This window comes from Anabrus simplex, chromosome 2, assembly GCF_040414725.1.
Source record: "Anabrus simplex isolate iqAnaSimp1 chromosome 2, ASM4041472v1, whole genome shotgun sequence".
Lineage (NCBI taxonomy): Eukaryota > Metazoa > Arthropoda > Insecta > Orthoptera > Tettigoniidae > Anabrus > Anabrus simplex.
In genome coordinates, this window is record NC_090266.1 from 867,585,415 (window position 1) to 867,602,401 (window position 16,987).

The 16,987-nt window shown below is 41.1% G+C and overlaps 1 protein-coding gene across 5 annotated transcripts in view; it reads left to right on the top strand.

The window, feature by feature from the left end:
* Pfrx (6-phosphofructo-2-kinase) overlaps positions 1-16,987 on the top strand; it is a 656,010-nt gene that overhangs the window by 203,348 nt on the left and 435,675 nt on the right. The window contains exon 3 of one of the 5 annotated variants that reach the window (XM_068226313.1): positions 16,056-16,098. The exons of the other annotated variants lie outside the window; for them this stretch is intronic. The gene's annotated coding sequence lies outside the window, so the exon portion shown is untranslated. The remainder of the gene's footprint in view (positions 1-16,055; positions 16,099-16,987) is intronic. 5 annotated transcript variants of the gene reach the window in all.

Here is a 16,987-nt window from a genome sequence, read left to right on the forward strand (position 1 = left end):
GGAAACACGGCACTCGAGGTAGTGAAACATGAGGTCTGCCTGCAATCCTTCCAGTGCACAAAATTCGCTTGAATGTTCTGGATTAATGGTTACTCAGGTGAGGTTCCCCTAATCCCGTCGAGTACCTATTCAGAACACAAATACAATTGTAGACATTGAATGTCTGTAACCAGTGCTTCCTTATATTCAATTTCATACAGTTTTCGAATGACGACCATTGGAGAACCATGGAGAGTCGATAACTTGTTATATATCCGTGTGTATCAGTTGTCGTTGGCAAATTTGATATAATCAATACTTGTTAAGACGAACATCTATAAACAGTACCTACTTCATTCCAATTTACGATGAAATTGGATGAGTCAATTCAATCGCTGTTAAAGAGAGATTCTCATATTTCATTAATCGAATGCCTGCAGTTCACAGGGCTGAGAATTTTTACCTTTCAATACTGTGGATATCAATTGAACTGTGCTTCTGTTGTTAAAATATGCTACAGATGTTGAAAATGATCATTAATTACTGTAGAATGATAGTATTGTGCCCTAGTTACGGGTGATAGCATTGAGGAGTGGTGGTGGTAGTTGTTTTAAGAGGAAGTACAACTGGGCAACCGTCCTCTATTAACATTCATCGGAGGGGAAAAATGAAAGGAATTCGACACATCGAAAAATGAAGAAAGACAAAAGCCACAAAGGGCGTGAAAATGAAGAACTCCCTTGGCCTCAGTCACCTAATACCGCCGGGGTCGGGTAGGACAGATGAAAGTGAGGAGCATTGTACAAATAGCCAGGACTCAGCTAAGCGCCCCGCCAACGCACGCTCCCGAGTTAAGAGCCTATCGGCCCCTTCTAGTCGCCTTGTGCGACAGGCATGGGAGATCGTGGGCGTTGCGTAATTATACTTGTATCTTGTCCGGCTCCATGGCTAAATGGTTAGCGTGCTGGCCTTTGGTCACAGGGGACCCGGGTTCGATTCCCGGTAGGGTCGGGAATTTTAACTATCATTGGCTAATTTCCCCGGCACGGGGGTTGGGCGTATGTGTCGTCTTCATCATCATTTCATCCTCATCACGACGCGCAGGTCGCCTACGGGTGTCAAATCAAAAGACCTGCACCTGGCGAGCCGAACATGTTCTCGGACACTTCCGGCGCTAAACGCCTACACAATTTCATTTTGACTTGTATCATGTGTATTTGGGAATAAGTTAACTGAACCGGACAAATATTATTATGCAAGGATTGCCAACCTTCGATCATATACCACATACCATTACACTCATCGACAAAGTCCATTGAATGTCTGTATCTCCAAGATCGTGATTCACAGAGATTTAAAAGAACTCAGACCCCATCGGTTGTTAAAAACAACATTTGCTGTAACTATATGGTTCAGTTCCCGATACTGCCAGAAATGTAAGATTGGCAGGAGGGCTGGTATGTGGTTAGAAAAGGTACATGCAGCTCATCTCCGTCGGGGGTGTACCTTGGGACGAAGACATTTATTCATTGACAATAAACCAGTTCAATAAAATCAAGAACTTCGGTGAGCGAACCCTACAATGGATCTTGAACAATTCCCCCGTGTATATCGGCCAATCGTCGTAATGCAGAAGGAAGAGGATGCTGTGAAAAAGCCAACGTTGTAACAGAATTTGCAAAGATATTTCGTCCGCTTCTGCAGAAAGCGAATTTGATGTCGTGGATCGCATGACACCCGAACAGATGCGGATCGCCCGAAACTGTATGGTGTCAGGTTCCTTTGTGAAGTATGGAGGAGCGTTCCCACACAAGAAACTTCCATAATCGATGAAATTAAATGTCGTATGGCTTTTAGTGCCGGGATATCCCAGGACGGGTTCGGCTCGCCAGGTGCTGGTCTTTCTTTTTGACTCGCGTAGGCGACCTGCGCGTCGTGATGAGGATGAAATGATGATGAAGACAACACATACACCCAGCCCCCGTGCCGTAGGAATTAACCAATTAAGGTTAAAATCCCCGACCCGGGCGGGAATCGAACCCGGGACCCTCTGAACCGAAGGCCTGTACGCTGACCGTTCAGCCAACGAGTCGGACTCCATGATCGATGATACGGCGTATCATAGAACGGTGCAGAATCAATAGTTTAAAGGGTCCGCTCCCTACCAGCTACGGGTCACAAAACGGAGAATATTAATGGCTTGCTGAATTTTTGGAAGTGTGTGTATAATATGGCAACTCCAAGTTAGAAGACCATCAGTGTACACTCTTTTAAAAAAGTTGCTTTCCGTCGCACCGACACAGACAGGTCTTACGGCGACGAAAGGATAGGTAAGGGTTAGGAGTGGGAAGGAAGCAGCCGTGGCCTTAAGGTACAGCTCCAGCATTTGGTTGGTGTGTAAATGGGAAACCACGGAAACTGTCTTCAGGGCTGTCGACAGTGGGGTTCGAACCCACTATCTCCCCAATACTGGATACTGGCCGCACTTAAGCGACTACAGATATCGAGCTCGGTACAGACCCTTAAAGCGTAATGATGGCTTTATTGGGAATGTGAATGGCCCTAAATGAATATCAGTAGGCTGAGGTAGAGTACACTTCCGAATAAAAACCACCACAATGGATTTCATTTAAGATCATTCAAGTCCGCTAGTATGCAACCATTTTGCCAGGTCACAATCCACATGCTGTAAGCGAAGAGATGTGACGTCGAAATTGGAGGATGTAGTGTAGATACATTCGTCGTTAGCGTATTGTAAAACGTGCACTGCGGGGCTAAACAGGTGCTCAAGGTCAGTGGTATAAAGTGTATGCAGAATCGGGATGTGCACAGCACACTGTGGAGGAGGACCATGCAAACGACTGTGCCCATCTCGTAGATACTTGTCGTTCATGTAATAATGTCTTAAGACCATATATACGTAAAAGCTGGAGGGATGTGTAATGCTATGCTGTAACTGCATGTGGACAATTACAGGTCCTGAAACATCTTACTCGCCCTGTACATTTTAGGGCGAGCTATGACCTCTGTCTACTGAAGTCTGTGTATCCCATAATAACTCTATCTCCAAGATCGCGATGCACATAGATTTAAAAGAAGTCAGACCTCATTATCTCAAAGATCGTGATTCACAGAGATTAAAAAGTACTTAGACCTCATCGGTAGTTACAACAACATTTGTAAACTTGTCGAGTGATTATATAGCCTACGCCAGGGCTGGGTTACGAAGTCATTAGGAACAAATGTGTATTCGAAAATCACTGTGGATATTATTGAATACGACAAATTGCCTAACATATCACCGGCAAACTAAAGAAATTACAGTTGTCAATTTATCGAGAGAGCTGAAACATGTGATTGCTCATGTAAGATCAATTTTTATATTCCTGTGGCTTGTTTTATGTGTTAGTCATACAGAACGAGCTGCAGATGCGATATTTTGCCAGAGGGCATATCTGATATTAACAGTAAAATTTAGGCCTTAATTGCAGAATCTGCAGAGTCATCGGTTACTTACTTTCGGTAGTTTGTCAGAGGGAGGGGTTGGGGGGTGATATGGAAGGCTAATGGATATCACTGTTGAATTATTTATTCATAATGCGCGTACTGAACTGTATTTTGACTATAATGATAAATCACTGTTGCAAGATGATCATAATCTATATATATAAAGTAGCTTGTCCTGACTGACTGACTGACTGACTGACTGACTGACTGATTCATCATCGCCGAGCCAAAACTACTGGACATAAAGAAATTAAATTTTGGGGATATATTCATATTAAGATGTAGGTGCTCGCTAAGAGAGGATTTTCGGATATTCCGTCGCTAAGGGGGTGAAAAGGGGGGTGAAATTTTAAAATGAGTGTGTTCATATCTCAAAACTTTAAAAGTTTAGAGATGTGAAAATTGGTATTTAGAATCTTCTTTAAAAATAAGGAAACACGTATTTTTTTGTTTTCAGACAATCCCAATAGCAGGGGTGAAAAAGGGTGAAAAAGGGGTTGAATGCCTAATCAGGATACCGGTGCTTATATCTCAGAAACTGAAGATATTACAGGCCTGAAAATTGGTACTTTTGATCTCTTTTAAAAATAAAGAAACACGTATTTTTCTGTTTTTGGAAAATCCAATTAATGGGAGGGTGAAAAGGGGGTGAATTTAAAAATGAGTGAATCTATATCTCCAAACTTTTAAAGTTTGCAGATGTAAAAATTGGTATTTAGAATCTTCATTAAAAATAAAGAAACACGCATTTTTTTTGTTTTCGGAAAATCGCAATAGGAATCGTGAAACGGGTGAAATAGGGGTTGAATGCCTTTAATGAGGCTACTTATATCTCAGAACCTGAAGATATTACAGACATGAAAATTGGTGTTTGGGATCTCTTTTAAAAATAAAGAAACACGTATTTTTTGTTTTTGGAAAATCCAATTAACGGGGGGGTGAAAAGGGGGAGATTTTTTAAAATGAGTGTATCTATATCTCAAAACTTTTAAAGTGTATTGATATAAAAATTGGTATTTAGAATCTCCTTTAAATATAAAGAAACACGTATTCTTTTGTTTTCGGAAAATCCCAATAGGAAGGGTGTAAAAGGGTGAATAATGGGTTGAATGACTTTAATGAGGCTACTTATATTTCAGAAGCTGAAGATATTACAGACCTGAAAATTGGTATTTGGGATCTACTTTAAAAGTAAAGAAACACGTATTTTTTCGTTTTTGGAAAATTCAAATATTGGGGGGTGAAAAGGGGGGTGACTTTTTAAAACTGAGAGTGTCTACATCTTAAAACTTTAAAATTTACAGATGTAAAATTTGGTAGTTAGAATCTCCTCTAAAAATAAAGGAACACGTATTCTTTTGTTTCCTGTAAATCGCAATAGGAGGGGTGTAAAAGGGTGAAAAATGGGTTGAATGCCTTTAATGAGGATACTTATATTTCAGAACCTTAAGATAATACAGAACTGAAAATTTGTATATGTGACCTCCTTTAAAAGTAAAGAAACACGTATTTTTTAGTTTTTGGAAAATCCAATTAATGGCGGTTAAACAGGAGTGAAAAATTGGGGTGAATTTTTTGAAAGGCTATATCTACAGAATATCTTGGAAGCGTAAAATGTTACAGACGTAAAAAGTGGGTGTTTGGAATCTCCTGTAAATGTAAAGAAACATAGGTGATTTGTTTTTGGAAACTCCTCTTAAGGGGAACTCAAAAGAGGTGAAATTTTAAAATGAGAATTTTTACAGTATATCTAAAAAAACTTAACATGTTACAGAAGTGAAAGTGGTATTTTTTTATCTCTATTATACATAACAAATCGTGTATTTTTACTTTTCGGAAATACCACTTGGGTGGTGGGGGTGGGTAAAAGTGACTGAAAATGGTGTTGAATTCTTTTAATTAGGCTACTGATATCTCAAGAATGAAGATGTTACAGACGTGAAATTTGATATTTGCAATCTGCTTTAAAAGTAAAGAAACACGTATTCTCGGAAAATCCAATGAAGTGGTAGAGGGGGGGGGTGAAAGAATTGAAAATTTAATTGACTTAATTGTATGAGAACGCATACATCTAATAAAAACTAAAGTTGTTACTGACGTGAAAATTCGTATTTAGATCTCCTTTAAAAACAAAGAAAAACGCGTTTTGGTGGGGAAACCATCTTGGAGGGTGGGAGTGTAAAGGAATTGAATTTCTTTCATGGGGACACATAAATCAAAAACTGAAGAAGTAAGAGTCGTGATAATTGGTATTTAGAAGATCTTTTACTATTAAAGAAACAAGTATTTTTTGCGGGAAAATTTACTTAGGGGGCGGGGGGAAGAGTAGTGTGAAATGAAGTCAAAAACGTAAATTATTTTTATGGGGATACTTATATCTCAAAACTGAAGGCAATAGACGTGAACAGTGGTGTTTGGAATCTCCTTTAAACATAAAGAAACAAGCCTTCTTTTAATTTCTTGGGGGGGGGCGGCGGGGGCGGGGGGCGGGGGGGGGGCAGTAAATAAACGTAACGGCGGTGGGGTGTAGAAGGAGGTGAGACCAATTGATTTTACTGTTCTTAATGTACTTATAAGTATCCTCCGTTGCTCAGGCGGCAGCGCGCCGGCCTCTCACAGCTGGGTTCCGTGGTTCAAATCCCGGTCACTCCATGTGACATTCGTGCTGGAAAAAACGGAGGCGGGACAGGTTTTTCTCCGGATACTCCGGTTTTCCCTGTCATCAGCCATTCCAGCAACACATAATAGTAATAATAATAATAATAATAATAATAATAATAATAATGTTCCGGACCGTCGTCAAATGTGCGGACCGCGCTGGAAAAGGCTCCTGGACGGGTAATGACTAAGAATGCAGTCCGGCTGCGGGTTCAGTGCCGCCAAAGCACCCAATATGACACCACGCCGGATCTCCTGAAGGAATTTATACATATTAAAATGATTATAGGAAAAGATGGCAAAGATTTACGGACCCAACTGACCGGGAGGAATACCTGAGACTAGACCGGGAAGTACGAAATCGATTGCTGGAAAGGAAGATTGAAAAATGGGAGGAAACGTGCCGTAATCTAATAGAAAACGAGTCAGATCGGGAATTTTGGTGGATTCTCGCAGAAAACGAGTCAGATCGCGAATTTCGGCGGATTATATATCTAAAACAATAAGCATTCAATTATAAATTTCAGTATAATACCGTAGCGAAGCACGGGTATCTTGCTAGTCTTTATATAAGGGAACTAGGACATCTTGGTCAACAGCACCGTGCACTTGATGTGTTTGAACGTTTCTGATAAGCGATGGTGTGTTCGGTGCAAGATATTGAAAAAAAAATGGAGTTGAGGATACGAATATGATTGTACGTTAGAACTACTGTAGTTCTGGTTTAGTTGAAAATTTGTAGTACAACACGTAAATGATAGATCACGTGATCTGCAAAACGTTATTGTTTCAATATAATAATCTTACAAGTTGTATGTCCCACCAACTACTTTTGCAGACTTCGGAGACACCCGTGTGCTGGAATGTATTCCCGCAAACGTTTTTTAACGTCTTGATCGTATTGGAACACTTCTGAGGCGGGACCGAACCCAATAACGTGAGCTCAGAAGGCCAGCATTCTACCGTTCGATCCACTCAGACTGGCAGTTATTGTTTCACATGAGGCTTCCGATCATCCCATTCATCAGCCACATTGTTCTTGCTATGCACTTGAATGATGTCCACTTACCAGTTGTCATCTCGGTACTTCGTGATGCCATTTCTTGAGCAAGGATTGGGGAAAGTATCCTGAGACTTACGATGAATTGCCCCAGCTCAGTGGATGTGAAATGACACAAGGAGGAATCACACTCAAAAGTTTTCGCGAAGAATTACATGTAAGTAGGGACGAGACGACAAAGTTTGCCTCCTGATCCTCATACGGTGTGTATTTTGGTTCGCACGGCTGTGCAACTAGGTGTAAATACATAATAGATCGTGTTTGGAATCAGATTTTTTAAACTAAAGCTATAGAATGATCTTTTTACTTGTTGCGAGAGCTAGAGGTAGGTCGCTCGCTGCTGGACCTAGGCTACAGCCCGGCGCCTAAAGCCATGCCAAAGCGCCACGCAACATTGCTCGACGCGGCAAGACAGGCCGGGCGTGGATCGATCCTGTGTGTGGAGCGAGAGAGACGGAGAGAACGCGACCTTGTGGCAGGCGAACGCTTTTAGCTCTCTTGGCGTGCACAGTGGGTTCGCCAAACGCCGTCCACCACACTAGGCCTATACTCTCATACATGGCGGTATTATGAACTACTGTACTTGCTATTTGCTTTACGTCGCACTGACACAGATAGGTCTTATGGCGACGATGGGATAGGAAAGGCCTAGGAGTTGGAAGGAAGCGGCCGTGGCCTTAATTATGGTACAGCCCCGGCATTTGCCTGGTGTGAAAATGAGAAACCACGGAAAACCATCTTCAAGGCTGCCGACAGTGAGACTCGAACCCACTATCTCCCGATTACTGGATACTGGCCGCACTTAAGCGACTGCAGCTATCGAGCTCGGTGTATTGTGAACTAGAGAAAATGATACTCTCATTCGGACGCAGTATGTTGAACAGCACCCTTCAGTAACTGCTTCTGAATAATAATATTGTTTTTACGTCCCACTAACTACTTTTGACAGTTTTCGGAGACGCCGAGGTGCCAGAATTTTGTCCCACGGTAATTCTTTTACGTGCCAGTAAATCTGCTGACACGAGGCTGAAGTATTTGGCACCTTCAAATACCATCGGATTGAGCCAGGGTCGAACTTGCCAGGTTGGGGTCAGAAGGCCAGCGCCTCAACCGTCTGAGCCTCTCAGCCCAGTTAACTGCTTCTTAATTATTTAATTGCTTTGAGAGTACATTAGACATGCTCTATCTATAAAATGAAATTGGGGTCTTTAGTTCGTCTTACACGGTAACCGTCCAAAATGTGGAATCGAGTTGCCGAATAAGACTCTGTCTGTTACGTAATCATTACGGAGGCTGGTTTGATCCTGAAATAACACCACCAAATGATTAACCCATGAGGTTATTGGGAAACCGCAAAAAACCGTTGGCGATTCAAAGATGAATTATACTAAGCAAGATGAGGATTGAGATGGTTTGCCGTTGCTTTCCTCACTGGACCAGAAAGTACTATTTCAGCATGACTGACCCTATGAGTAGCACCTTTCGTAACGTCCGGACGCACTAATGCTCCAAATGTAATTACTCAGCACCAGTCATATCTCAGCAGCTTCCATAATGTCACAGCCATACATGAGGCGGAGACTTCGGTGGTCGTTACAGTTTGCTCTCGTCTGTGCTAAGGGACTGATGCAAACATTCTGCATTCATCGAGCACCGGGCGCTCACATCTGGTAGAGGATATAAAATTGTGCCTCTGCACGAAACAGTAGCTACAAAGTGCAGGACGGAGCCACGCCAGCTGCATAAAATTAGAAAATCGTAAACACTGTACATGTGTAGCTGAGGATAAATGATCGTTTGCAGGTATAGGTTAAATATTGTATTGCTATTGAACTTAGGGCATATTCATGAACACAATGAACATTATGGCTGATTTTGGGACCGCACATAGATGTATTTGATCCAAAACCGCTGACAAAATTCGGTAGTTATAATCAAGCGAATACTCTGAAACGGCGACTACATGATAAGTTTGAGATCCTGCGTGAATATGAGAACTGGTTTTTGTTTTACCCAACTCAGCGCGGCGTGAACAGTCGTCATCTAAGGCCTTCGCTGAATGCATGTACAAATTTCTAAGTAGAAGTAAAATTAAGCAACATTTTCTGTGTTACTTTCTAGTATTTTTCCAAGCGAATTGTTGTGATTTTTGAAATGGGTAACGTTGAGCCAGGTATGTCCTATTATTAGACCTACTTTCAAATGTTTATAATTGTAGTAATTTAGTTATAACTGTATGATTTTGAAACTGACAAAAAATACATATTGTGTCACCTAAAAACACAATTTCGAGTTAATTAATGTTCCGGACATTCCGGGTTATGCTTTTCTTTTAATATGTTAGTTTCAGTCATCTAGGCTACTTACCGAATATTTGAATTTTAGGTGCCAAAAAGGGCCAATTTATTTTATATTATGTGTTTTAGTGCAGCCTATGTTTGTTAAGAAAAACGATAAGTTTGCAGTTGGTCGTATCATTTCTCATTTTCTTACTGTTTAGGAACTTCTAATGTGAAGATTGTTACTCGAGAATTTGTATTTAATCCTGAGCAGGATTTGTGAAAAAAGTCGATATATTTCGAAATGACCCTAGTTTTCCTACAGAGCAAAAAACTGAATTTGTTAAAAGATTTTCGTGAATTAAATCTGAAATTATGTCTAAGTGGTAAGCTGCTAAAAGTGCATAATGTTTTCTTGAATAAGAACTACAAATGGCTACAAGGAACGATAGAAATATCTTGTAAGGAAGTCACTAATGTAACTGTTGTTCACCCGCAAAGGCGTTTTGAAGGCCAGACAGATAGCAAGCAGTAAACCCGGAAAACAGAACATACAAGGACGAGTAATGAGGCCTAAAAGCTGTTAAATGCAGTATGAATCACTCATGGGCTACAATATTGGTACAACTCAAAAAAATAACAAATCGGAGTAACTTGGCAGGTTCGATCCTGGCTCAGTCCGGTGGTATTTTAAGGTGCTCAAATACGTCAGCCTCGTGTCGGTAGATTGACTGGCACGTAAAAGAACTCCTGCGGGACAAAATTCCGGCACCTCGGCGTCTCCGAAAACCGTAAAAGTAGTTAGTGGGACGTAAAGCAAATATTAGTATTATTATTATTATTATTATTATTATTATTATTATTATTATTATTATTATTTAGAAATCGGAGTTATTGTGGACCCTTGTACAGTCCGTAAATTTGTTTCATGATTATTATAAGCCGCAAACTCCCAAGATAGTCCAACATGATCTGTTAGAAAAATGTCAATAATAGTGACACATCTCGTGGCTTCGGCAAGGAGAATGAAGGAGCAATGTTTAAGGAACGGTTTTATTAACTGAACTTCTATCGAGCCATTTAGTATGGCTTACTCTTTATTTCATAGATTAATCGTATGATTTCTGCATTTCGCTGCTAATGTACTAATTTATCTTAGAACTTGATTTTTTAAGTTGTGCCACTTTTGCAGCCCATGAGGGAAATGCTGCTGCGGGAGCAAGAGAACTTGGAACACACGTAGTGAACGACATCATGACTACTCCATCACGCGGTGACAAGTACAAAAATCATATTGGAAACGTGATCCATTGCCGTCAGTTAGTAAGCAACTAACCACAACAGGTGTTGTGTTGATGTTTGTTGAAGCGTCTTTAAGTAGAAGACAATATGAGATTATTCGAGAAACTTCTAAAGGTACAGTATTGCTACAGTATTTTGCAAAAAGCGAAAAAGAGATTGCTATCCTGTAAAAGAATCCTACAGGTTTACTGAAACTTGTACAGAGGTTGATTTACAGGCATTATTGAACTATACCGTAGAGAGACTTATGTTCTACTTAAACGATGTTGTTGTGAAGTATTAACAACTGAAGAATTAGCTTCCCTTGTACTGAAATGCAAGTGGGGCTGTGGTGGATTGCAACAAGCTCAGTATAAACAAAAGTTTTAAAATAGCAGTGTTTCGGCTCCAATATCATTCTGTCTTCTCTATTTCCTTTGCGACTATCTTGCTTTAAAATGGAACATAACGTGATTTGGCAAAATCCTACTCCTTGATAGCCTCGGTTTTGTCGTCCTATCAAGATAAAGTTTATATATGAGACGTCAGATATAACTTAAGAAGAAATGAACCACTACACCAACAAAAGTAAGTCCTTAAATGCAACATTAATTCTAAAAGAAACAGTTGTAAAGCACACGATGCTTTCGGCAGTATTTGATAAAGTGTGTAATGCAATTAACAGATACTATTTCAATCATGAGATGTTACATTTGTAAAGCTACATCAAAGCAGTTCAGTGATTTGTCAAGATATAATGAAGTAGCCTAAATACTGAAAATTCAACATTTGTTTGGTAGATATTACTTGCCCGAATAAGATTTTCTGAAACTTTACTCCATCTTTCTTATAAGATTCCTGTTCAGAAGACCTGAAGAAGATAAAAGAATAATAAATGAAAGGGAAACTAGAATCATACAGCAGAAATTTAGAACAGAACATGGACTCATTTTTGATGTACCGAAATTCCAGTATGGCAACAATACAAGCCGACGGTTTTTCGCCAATTCTGAAACGTCCGTAATGGTCACAGGTATCGACAAAAGCCTCGTAGAAGGACTTGGCACTGTCTTAGAGATGATTTCCAGTGGACACATTATCATCATTCCTCACGTTATGTACCCCCTGTGGGTGGAGGACGCAGATATGAGGAATACATTCACAGTATCCCCTGCCTGTCGTAAGAGGCGACTAAAAGGGGCGACCAATGGATGATCGAATTAGAGTCGTGAGACTACTTGTCATTAGTATCACTACGCGGGGAACACCATGGGTCGCTTTTACTTGCGCGTAGTACCACTACAGTATGTTAGGTACAAAATATGTTTGTGATTAGTAGCAACAGAGTGCGCTGCCGGCTTTTACAGTACCTGTGATTAGTACCACTATATCAGCGACACCATGGTTCTGGCTTGCCTATGATTAGTACCCACTATATGAGGAATACCACGGGATAGTACAGGTCCCTGTGGTTAGTACAGTGCTGTGATGAACACCATAGGTTTGCGTTGCCTGTAAATGACGCCGCAATGTGTGATACACCATAGGTCTGTGTTACATGTGCTAATTTAATTACCTGTGAGTAGTACCATAATGTCTGGAATACCGCGAGTCTACGCTACTTTTGATTAGTACCGCAACGTGACAAATACTATGGTTCTACTTTACTAGCGATAAGTACCATTATGAGAGGCCGATGACTTGGATTGTGGACCCCTTTAGACTACAAGCATCATTGGTTCAGGATTGTGCTATAGAAGCAGTGCCTTGGTCAGTAATATTATTGTTTTTCGTCAGTTTATGTGAATGGAAGGCATTGCGGGGCGGATCCACTGATTGTTTTAAATTCATATCCATCCATTCATTCTTCATCCTCACGTTTTGAATTCTGGTCAGTGGAGGATTTTGAACTTTTAATTTGTCATTACATTTCGTACCATTAGGGGCCGATGACCTAGATGTTAGGCCCCTTTAAACAACAAGCATCATCATCATCATCATCATCATCATCAACCTCACGTTATAGACACACGGTACTATTATATTCCGTCCACAGAGTCTACGAAGTAGGTCCGCGCATGTCAGTCACACGGAGGACGTGAGGGAACGTAATAAGCGGAGCCAAGCAGCTGAATAACGACTCTGCAGATGTGCCTGCAGATTACGAGGTATCGTGTGGTCAGCAGGACGAATCCTCTCGACCATTATTCTTGGCTTTCTAGACCGGGGCCGCCATCTCACCGTCAGATAGCTTCTCAAATATAATCATGTAGGCTGAGTGGACCTCGAACCATTGTTCTGATCCAGGTAAACGTCCCTGACCTGGCCGGGAATCGGAACTCGTGTCCTCCGAGTAAGAGGCAGGCAAGCTACTCTTACACCGTGGGGTCGGCACTCTTGTCTAATAACGTGTATTACTGTGTGTTTTTGCGTGTTACTGTAATTGTCTGGAGTTAGGTGCTCCTGAACTTCAGTTAAGGTACTGTACTGTCCAGATTTACTTGGAATGGATGTGGGAAATGTATACTTCAAGTGACCACGGAACATTACCACTCTTCAGTGTTTTCGTGGCACGCTTCTTAGCGTATATGCCTCAGCTCACGAGTCATTTGTGCAAGTATGGAAGAGCATACTTGACGTAAGCCGCAGTGAATGTTTGAGAGCACGACGTGCTATTACGTGAGTTACGCACTTCCTGTCGTTTCGGCTTGTTTGTTTTGCCGATTTCGTTTAGCCACATATTGTTTATTCTGAAAATGATCCTGATGGTCAAATTGGACAAGATTGTCCCTCTAACCATCCAGGTTGAAAACCCAGCGATGCTCTATTCAAGACCGAAGGAATGTTCTGAATTAATATTGCATGGTACGTACTCTGAAATTACATTAACTGATGATCAAGATTCTATAGGTTTTAAATTAAACAACAATCCCCATATAATAAGTTATTTAAGTGGCACTGGTATATAAATTTGCGACCTGAACTAGCATCAGCTTGGCAGTCTTTAGTGACCGGATTGTTTAAGATGTAAGAAATAAAGGTATAGCACAATATGTTTACGTGTAGATGGTTAAACTCTAAGATCACAAGCCTAATTAAAAATCGCAAATGAAGTTCGCATCTATGAAAATGAATATGTTGGTAAAGTAAACTACATCTGTGGAAGAAGAAACAAGTTTTCTGATTCCGAATAATGAGTCCAACAGAATTGATCATCATTGTTACATCACCTTCTTCCATGTTGCGAATTTACGAAGAGAAATACCTGCAAGTTTCACCCAAGCTAAGCCATAAGAATTTCGACTACGTTACGACAAAATTCGGGTTCAGTATCGGAATAAAACAAAAGAAATGACTTGCATGAGCTTAGCTGCTGTGTGACGTGCTTTCATTGTCTCTTCAAATCAGAAATGATATTTCGTGATTTGCACTTTAAACTCCAGAAAACTGCTGAAGTTATAGCCGCATTCTTGCAATTCCTAGTTTCGGTTAATTACAACATTCATAACAGTGGACTGCTTGGTAACCTGGGTTACCATACAATATTCTCGGGTAGTTAGTACATGTGATTGTTAGCGACGTCTCAAGTAAAACAATGCACAGCGGAAACCAGGAGGATTTTGAAGGAAATAAAGAATGAAGAAGAAGAAGAGCATAGCGCTGGCAGGAACAAAATTAGATTCCATTTGAGACTTCGTTATTGCCACTCATGTAGTTCCGGGCCCTGTTCCGAATCGTTGAAATCTATACTCCTGTAATTGCACATTCGAAAATGACATTAGCCCATGTCTCATTTGAAAACGAGTGACTGGGTTTGACAGTGTGTATGATAGGTATAATAGGTACATGCATACGGAGCATTTCTATTTCAGTGTGTGCTTCAAACTCGTTCACTCTCTTCCATGTCGCTTTCACTGGTGGTGTTAATAATCGAAGTCGCGAGCGTGCGTAAATATCGGCGTCTGACTGAAATATACTTCACATGACATGCTGTAATTCGCATACATCTCATTTCAACAGAGAACTCATGCAGGACAGAATTCCAATAATGTTATGTATATAACGCCTCTTCAGTTATTGTAGATGTTTTCGGCATTTTGCATCCAAGTTCTACTGCATAACATGCTGGAAGTCAACGACAGAGTGTTGTCGCACTCAAACACACCTAAATGTCACCAACCTCACCTGGGTTCAAACCCGTTATCTTGGAAACAGTAGGAAATAACAGACTGTGTCTCTGAGGGTGGAACATATAGCTATTATTATTATTATTATTATTATTATTATTATTATTATTATTATTATTATTATCATCATCGTTTCGCCCCAGTGTACCAGTGGGCTTGTCAGTTTTATTGCCACAAGTTTCCAAGACGCTGGCGGCTAGATCGCCGTTGACACAACTGCAAGCTTCCTATGAAGGGCAATGCAGTGACACTGCACTAGGGGAAGTACAGTATATAGGCTAGTTCCACTTGTATAAATGCCTGCCTAAGGCTTTTACTGTTGAAAAGTTCTCCATCTAAGATCGGTCTACGCCACTGACTAAACTTCATGAATCGGTGTAAACTAAATATAGAGTAACCATATCCATTTCCTGTATACTCTGTTACTCGATCACTTTCCACCACTTCCCCATTTTCACACCAGGTAAATGCTGGGGCTGTACCTTAATTAAGGCCACGGCCACTTCCTTCGCATTCGTAGGCCTTTCCCGTCCCATCGTCGCCATAAGACCTATCTGTGTCGGTGCGACGTAAAGCAAATAACAAAAAAAGAACTTTCTACCACTGCCACGTTACCGGACGAGTTGGCCGTGCGGTTAGGGTCGCACAGCTGTGAGCTTGCATCCGGGATATAGTGGGTTCGAGCCCCACTGTCGGCAGACCTGAAGATGGTTTTCCGTGGTTTCCCATTTTCACACCAGGCAAATGCTGGGGCTGTACCTTAATTAAGGCCACGGCTGTTTCTTTTCTACTCCTAAGCCTTTCCTATCCCATCGTCGCCATAAGACCTATCTGTATCGGTGCGTCGTAAAGGAAATTGTAAGTAAAAGTATTTCCACCACTTCAAACACACTGTCCCTTTCGGTGTTGCGTATGAACCCGCCCATTATAAAACACTGCCTGAAGCCCTAGAGTTCGGCAGCTTTCTCCTAGGTCATGTTAAGTTACGTATTTAACCTATATCGGAATATTTTATTGTTTAAAGTGATAATTATAATGATTTGATTTCCTAGAGTAATTTATGAAGGGTATTAAGTTGCCTAATTTTGTGTTCATTTGTTGCAGGTAAGATGACCAGCGCCCCATAGAGGCTCACTATAGTGCAATCGTAAGTACTCTTAATACAGTATATACTCGCTACTGAATAAACAAATTGAGTCTTTATAAAGACGCGGATTGCCCGCCGGGATTAGATTTCGCAACCTTGAGCACAAGAGGAAAGTACCTAATCAACTGTATATCTCACCCGAGCTCGTGAAGATGGGATGTACAGTAAGTTGTATGAAACGAAATAATATTTAGATTCACAGTGATCTAGGTTTACAAATCCATGATCCAAAATTTAAATACGAAAGGTATTGAAATCAATTGACGGCGTTCAGCACCACTTAAAGAATTGTAAACTCTTACTGTTTGACCTTTAGATCCAGCCTTTAAAGATACTCTGGCCCAACAGTAAGTGGCATCATATTGTGTAATGTTTTGCCAGTTATTGCAGGATAGTGAAGAATAAGGTACCTAACCAACCCCTGTACTCAGGAAGTGTGTGGTCATGAAAATTGGTCTAGACATCCACAAAAAAAGTTTTTTCGGTACTCTTTGAAAATATCCGCCTATATGATGTAGTGAGTATTGTGATTAGATGCCACCTCTGGAGGCCCGGGTTCGATTCCCGGCTCTGCCACAAAATTTTAAATGGAATACAAGGACTGGAATGGGGTCCACTCAGCCTCGGAAGGTCAACTGAGTAGAGGACGGTTCGATTCCCACTTCAGTCATCCTCCAAGTGGTTTCCCGTGTGTTCCCACTGCTCCTCCAGACAAATGCCGTGCCACGGCCGCTTCCTTCCCTCTTCATTGCCTGTCGCTTCCAGTCTTCCCATACCCCACAAGGCCTCTGTTCAGCATAGTATGTGAGGCTGCCTGGGAGAGGTACTGATCCTCCTTCCAGTTGTATCCTCGACCAAATGTCTCACGCTTCAGAACACTGCCCTTGAG